This window comes from Salmo salar, chromosome ssa02 (genome assembly GCF_905237065.1).
Source record: "Salmo salar chromosome ssa02, Ssal_v3.1, whole genome shotgun sequence".
Lineage (NCBI taxonomy): Eukaryota > Metazoa > Chordata > Actinopteri > Salmoniformes > Salmonidae > Salmo > Salmo salar.
Genome location: NC_059443.1, coordinates 19,535,384 through 19,541,493, shown reverse-complemented (window position 1 = coordinate 19,541,493; position 6,110 = coordinate 19,535,384). Strand labels below are relative to the sequence as shown.

The 6,110-nt window shown below is 42.2% G+C and overlaps 1 protein-coding gene across 3 annotated transcripts in view; it reads left to right on the top strand.

The window, feature by feature from the left end:
• LOC106573460 (CUGBP Elav-like family member 3) overlaps positions 1–4,486 on the top strand; it is an 80,852-nt gene extending 76,366 nt beyond the window's left edge. For 2 of the 3 annotated variants that reach the window (XM_045699177.1, XM_045699163.1), the window contains exon 14: positions 3,426–4,486. The gene's annotated coding sequence lies outside the window, so the exon portion shown is untranslated. Of the gene's footprint in view, positions 1–856; positions 948–3,425 lie in introns of all 3 variants that reach the window. The other variant, XR_006760032.1, reaches the window with a different exon arrangement.
• Positions 4,487–6,110: the final 1,624 nt, after the last annotated feature.

Below are 6,110 nucleotides of genomic sequence, written 5' to 3'. Positions count from 1 at the left end.
GAGGTGAGAGGAGAGAGAGGAGAGAGAGAGAGGAGAGAGAGGTGAGAGGAGAGAGGTGAGAGAGAGAGGAGAGAGAGAGAGAGGAGAGAGAGGTGAGAGGAGAGAGAGGAGAGAGAGAGAGGAGAGAGAGAGAGGAGAGAGAGGTGAGAGAGAGAGGAGAGAGAGGAGAGAGAGAGAGGTGAGAAGTGATAGGGGCTGGGAAAGAGAGAGGGAGGAGAAAGAATGTGTGGATAGAGGGATGGAGGAATGGGAGGGTAGAAGAGAAGGTAGGAGAGAGGAGGGTAGAAGAGAGGAGGGGAGGAGAGAGGAGGGTAGAAGAGAGGAGGGTAGGAGGGCAGGAGAGAGGTGGGGAGGAGAAAGGAGGGGAAGAGGGTAGAGAGAGGACGGTAGGAGAGAGGAGTGGAGGAGGGTAGGAGGGAGGAGAGAGGAGGGTAGTAGGAAGGAGAGAGGAGGGTAGGAGAGAGGAGGGTAGGAGTGAGGTCGGGGAGGTGTGTAAGAGAGAAGTGATGGGAAGGAGGAAGGATACTTGGGTTTGGGGAGGAAACAGGAAAGAATGACAATGGAGTTTATGCAAGCTGCTGTCAGTCACAGCTTTCTAAAATGCTGATTGGTGAACGGGCTATATGGAGAGAGTGGGCGGGATCTTAAATAAGCAGTGCATATGTGGTAAAGAATATTAAACACATGAAATAACAAAAAATGCTTTGTAGGTAGTTCAATCATTTAGAGATATTGTAGCCAAATTAATCAGAACTAAATTATTAAAATATTGTTATCCAACTTTATATTTTTTATTTATTTTTATTTTCTGATGTTTTTTAATCTTTTCCTGAAACAACAACATACCTCACCCGAGATCCTCCCGTCCAATCATAATTCGCGGGGATCCCATCACTATGGTTACCTAGCGACCGATAAAGCCCCGACCCCCCTTCCTCTCACGTGTTGTAAGTTGATTGGTTGGCCTGTGTCTGGGTTGCTGTGGAGGTGGATTGCCTGTGCTGGTTGCCCTTGGCGATTTTTTTGTTTGTTCCGTCGCCCCGAGCAACCGGCCATGCACTGACCTGCATGCCCTGTTGCCGTGGTGACCACAGACTGTGTTTGGTGCATTGTGACTTTCTTTTGTATTGACCTGTGCACATACTGATCAATTACTGTCAATAACTGGGATCTGATTAAGTATCAATTAATTCGATTGAATATCCGCATTGACTGATGGATAATTGTAATGGATATTTGGATAAATTCTGTATTAATGGTCGTTGTTTTTCCGCAGTTTAGTTTTTGATCAGTTTCTGTAGTGTTCTGTTTGGTGTCATTATCATTATAGTGCTACTGTATATTTGGGCTAGACTGAGGTGGGCAAGGGGGCTGTGTGTGTGTGTGTGTGTGTGTGTGTGTGTGTGTGTGTGTGTGTGTGTGTGTGTGTGTGTGTGTGTGTGTGTGTGTGTGTGTGTGTGTGTGTGTGAGAGAGGGTGTGTGTGAGGGTGTCCAAAGTTAACTGTGTGATTACAGTAGGTTTATGAATATTTTCCTACAGTCTCTAACCAGGCCATTCAGTGTGTAATGGGGTAACAGGTAATGTGTTGTGTTGTTGGGTTTAAAGTACAGATTTACACTGTAAACTATCCCAGTCCAGCCTAGTCCAGCCCAGCTCAGTCCAGTCCAGCCCAGCCTAGTCCAGCACAGCCATCTGCATTTGGTGTTGATCATAGCCTATGTGGATATAGAGGTGGGTAACCCCTTTGTTAGGAAAATGTGTGAAATTATTTAGCATGTGTAAGCTAAGCAATGAATTGTAAATAACTCCCCATAAACAGCACACATTCCTAGGATAAGTCCAAGTCCATCTCATAGTTTAAAGAGCCTTCATCACCTGGTCGCATTTCCTTCATCTGCACTGAAACCAAATAATAGGTGAAAACAATATGGTGGAAGATGAGCAGATGAGCATAGAGAGGAAAGAGACAGGGAGAGGAAGTTACTTCAGACTATTCAGATGCAGCACTGGACTGTGGACCTCTGATGACACTAAACTCTGCTGAGCTGGATTCTGATTGGTAGGCTGTGTGTCCTTGGCTTCTGATTGGTAAGACTGTGGACTGGCCTGACTTTCTGATTGGTGTCTATTTCCACTTCTTTTCTACCAGTCTATTTCCCCCTTCTGTTTTATATCTCTCTATCACTCCATCTCTCCTTTTCTCCCCTCCCATCTTTCTTTCTCCTTCTTTCTCTCTCTTGCTCCCTTTCTCTCTCCCCTTTTCTCACCCCCCTGGCCGGTGTTTTGAGGTAATGGTTTGTGGTTGTGATGGTGCTAAACATTGCCTCTTGGAGAACAGACATAAACTATAGGAATTCTGGGAGAATTAATATACATGGGGAAAAAATTGTCTCTTGGTATGGGTAGAGGTTACCCAAAGAGCCAGATCTAGGATCAGCTAACCTGCCCCAAATCAAAACGTTAACCATATGGGAGAAAACACAAAACTGACCTTTGATCAGTTTATCTGAATAATCTAATAATAACATTAAAAGACTACAAATTAGAAAAATGTATTGTAATGGCTTTAATTTACTTGAGAAGCTACCACACAGAATTCTAGGCTACTTGTGGACTCAGGGAGACTGTTACCCAGAATTTCTATACTGCAACTGCCAGAGAGTGATGCATGTTGGGAACCTTTGCTTGCCGTGATCTAAGACACAAGTACAACGTGTGCGTGCACGGACACACACACACACACACACACGAACACACAGACATACATACAATTACAGAAAAGGCAAAAGGCCTCTCAAATGACAACAACAACTTTCATGGATATTTCACTGTGTTGAGTTGCATGCCCTGGACACTCTGTATGTCTATGTGTAAAAGCACCATGACGTTATCCCTGTTGAAAAACACAGAGGTTTACTATAGTAACCAATGATGCAGACTTAGTAGAGGTAAACTGTTTTGTGCAAATGGTTTCTGGTAATAGATTTTTTTGTTGGAAATGTCATCCACATGAGGGATGAATTGTTTCCATACTGTTATTTCTTTGTTCTCTGATATATAGAGGATTACAGTAGAGGGAAACCAGAAAACTATATCCATGTCCTAACAAGCTCTCTCTCTCTCTCTCTCTCTCTCTCTCTCTCTCTCTCTCTCTCTCTCCCTCTCTCTCACTCTCTCTCACACTCTCTCTCTCTCTCACACTCTCTTTCTCTTTCTCTCACTCTCTCTCTCCCTCTCTCTTTTTCTCTCACTCTCTCTCTCTTTCTCACTCTCTCTCTCTCTTACTCTCTCTCTCTCTATCCCCCTCCCTCTCTCTCTCACTCTCTCTCTCTTTCGCTCTCTCTCTCTCTCTCTCTCTCTCTCTCTCTCTCTACATCTGTCCCCCAACCCCTCCCTCTCACTCTTCATTCCTTCGCTCTTGCAGGTGAAGTTTTCAGACTCCGGCTGTGGTGGAATCCCAGCGTGCATTGCGCCCTCAGACCTACTACCTTTCTTTTGAGCGACGGGGAACAGCACACACACACGACACACACAAACACCACACACACACACACACACACATTGCACTCTAAAAGGACCAAGGCACAGATATTGACCAATGTACATATTATAGTCCTCACACACACAAACACACACATACTTTCAAATACATATATGTCCGTAATCGTACCCATTGAACTGGACTCAGTTTGAAAATGGTTTGTGAGGAGTTTGTCTGGAGTGTGTAGGGCTGTGAAGATCACACACATACACGACCCAGGAAGTACTTACTAAAGTCATTGATGAGATGATGAATAATGGTGATATATCACTTCTTTGGACCATAACATGTCATATTACATGGCTATTACATGTGTATAACATGATACAAATAGGAAGGCCTCCATTTCGTAATAAAAAAAGGAAAACAGGAAAAAATATTGAGACAAAATGAGTAGTTTAGAGAAACTTTGGAGAGAGATCCTTATGGCCTGTAAATAATTTAGTTTAAGAAGAGTAACATTTAGACAATTACAAAAAAATGCAAAAAGAAGAGTACTTTAGATAAATCACTGAAAAATGACACAATATTATTATTATTGTTATTATTATTATTATCTTCGTTAGGGGATATTGTATTAGAAATAAAGAAAGGGGAGAATCACAAACATATTTTCAATTTCTACTTAGATTTTAGGATAAATGTGGGTGGGAGGGACTGCACCTTTTCTGAGAGGTTTTAATATTTTAACAATTTTTTATTTATTGACTAATTTATCAATTATTTTTGTTAATAGGGAGAAATGATGAAGGGTTTAAAGGGGTTACGAGTTTCTGATTTTAGAATTTTTTTAGAGCAAAAAAGGGTCTGTTTCTGTCAGACTCGGTCAGAGTAATTATAATTATGAATGAATTATTACAACAATGATATTTATTTCTTATTTATTGAGTCTGTTTTTGATCCAATCTCTTTTTAAGTTAAAATAAAAAGTATAATACATCAAATACGTTTTTCGTGATTTATTGTGTGTGTGTGTGTGTGTGTGTGTGTGTGTGTGTGTGTGTGTGTGTGTGTGTGTGTGTGTGTGTGTGTGTGTGTGTGTGTGTGTGTGTGTGTGTGTGTAAGAGAGAGAGAGGGAGAGATAGAGGGGGAGAGAGAGGGGGAGAGAGAGAGGGAGAGAGAGAGAGAGATAGAGAGAGAGAGAGAGAGAGGGAGAGATAGAGGGGGAGGGAGAGGGGGAGAGAGAGGGAGAGATAGAGGGGGAGAGAGAGAGAGAGAGGGAGAGAGAGGGGGAGGGAGAGGGGGAGAGAGAGAGAGGGAGAGATAGAGATAGAGGGGGAGAGAGAGAGAGAGAGAGAGAGAGAGAGAGAGAGGGGGAGGGAGAGGGGGGGAGAGAGAGAGAGAGGGGAGGGAGAAAGGAAAGTGCGAGAGTGCGGGACAGAGGAGAGTGCAAGAGAGAGAAGCGTGTGAGAGAGAGGTAGAGGGGAGAAGGAACAGTTAAAATATGTAAAAGAGAGAGAAGGAACAGTACAGATTGTAATTGACCAGTAGAGGGCGAGACAGGCACAGATTCCAGTCTCCACCTCAGTAGGCAGTTCTCTCTCAAGAGAGGGTCTGGTAGATATGGTAGGTAGGCTATAGCCCTGCCCCAAACCACCAGTAGTTGTCTAGGTTGATGTGTTTAAGGGTGAGAGAGTTTATCAGTCATTCTTTATGAGAGCCTGAGTGTGCATGGTGTTTATAAATAGTTGGGAAAGTTACTGCATGATGGCTATGTGATTGTAATCAGATCGCAGTCAAAGGTTAGCTCTGCAGTGAAGTCTGAGGTGGTGTGTTCACTTAATAATATGTAGCCTAAATGTGCATTAAATAATGTAGTTAAACTTGTCTGCAATACATATCTCAACTTCAATATATAAATATAATAACATAAGGTACGCCATGAGTAGCTTAGGGCTAAACAGCAAATTCTCCAGTGTTAAATCAACACTGGCCAGTGTCTATACGGGTCCACACTTTTCAGTGTTAAATTATTACTGTGCTAGTGTTGACGCTGTTACACTTCCTGGTCCCTTCCTTTATGCAAATTATTTCACAGCTCTTCTTTCAAAATAATATGTATTTATTTATTGTAAGACACATTGATGTAATCAGTTAATGGTGCCACCTGTCAATGCTTTTATAGGGCAGGATAATTAGGATTTAAATGGTTTTCTGTCCAGATCTGTCTACACTTGTACGATATACAGACAAAATATGTGTCTGACTACCTTTGGAGGCGTATGGGGTCTTTTGATTGTCTACACCTGTCTACAAATGTGGGCACTATGAGAATGTGGACAAGATCAGGACAAAGGACACCAGTTAGAACCATGTGTTAAAAGAGCAAGAGTCAGTGTTTGGGAATGAACACTTTCAGTGTTATGCACATACATACTACATGTTAATGTCTTTAAATGTATGTAAATTGTAAAGTATTTTGTCTGTAATGTCTTTCTCGTTATATGTCGGGCCCCAGTAAGACTAGCTGTCACCTTTGGCATCGGCTAATGGGGATCCTAATAAATCAAATGCAATAACAACTCATATAGTATTTTGATCACTATGAAGTGTATATAGTTTACAACA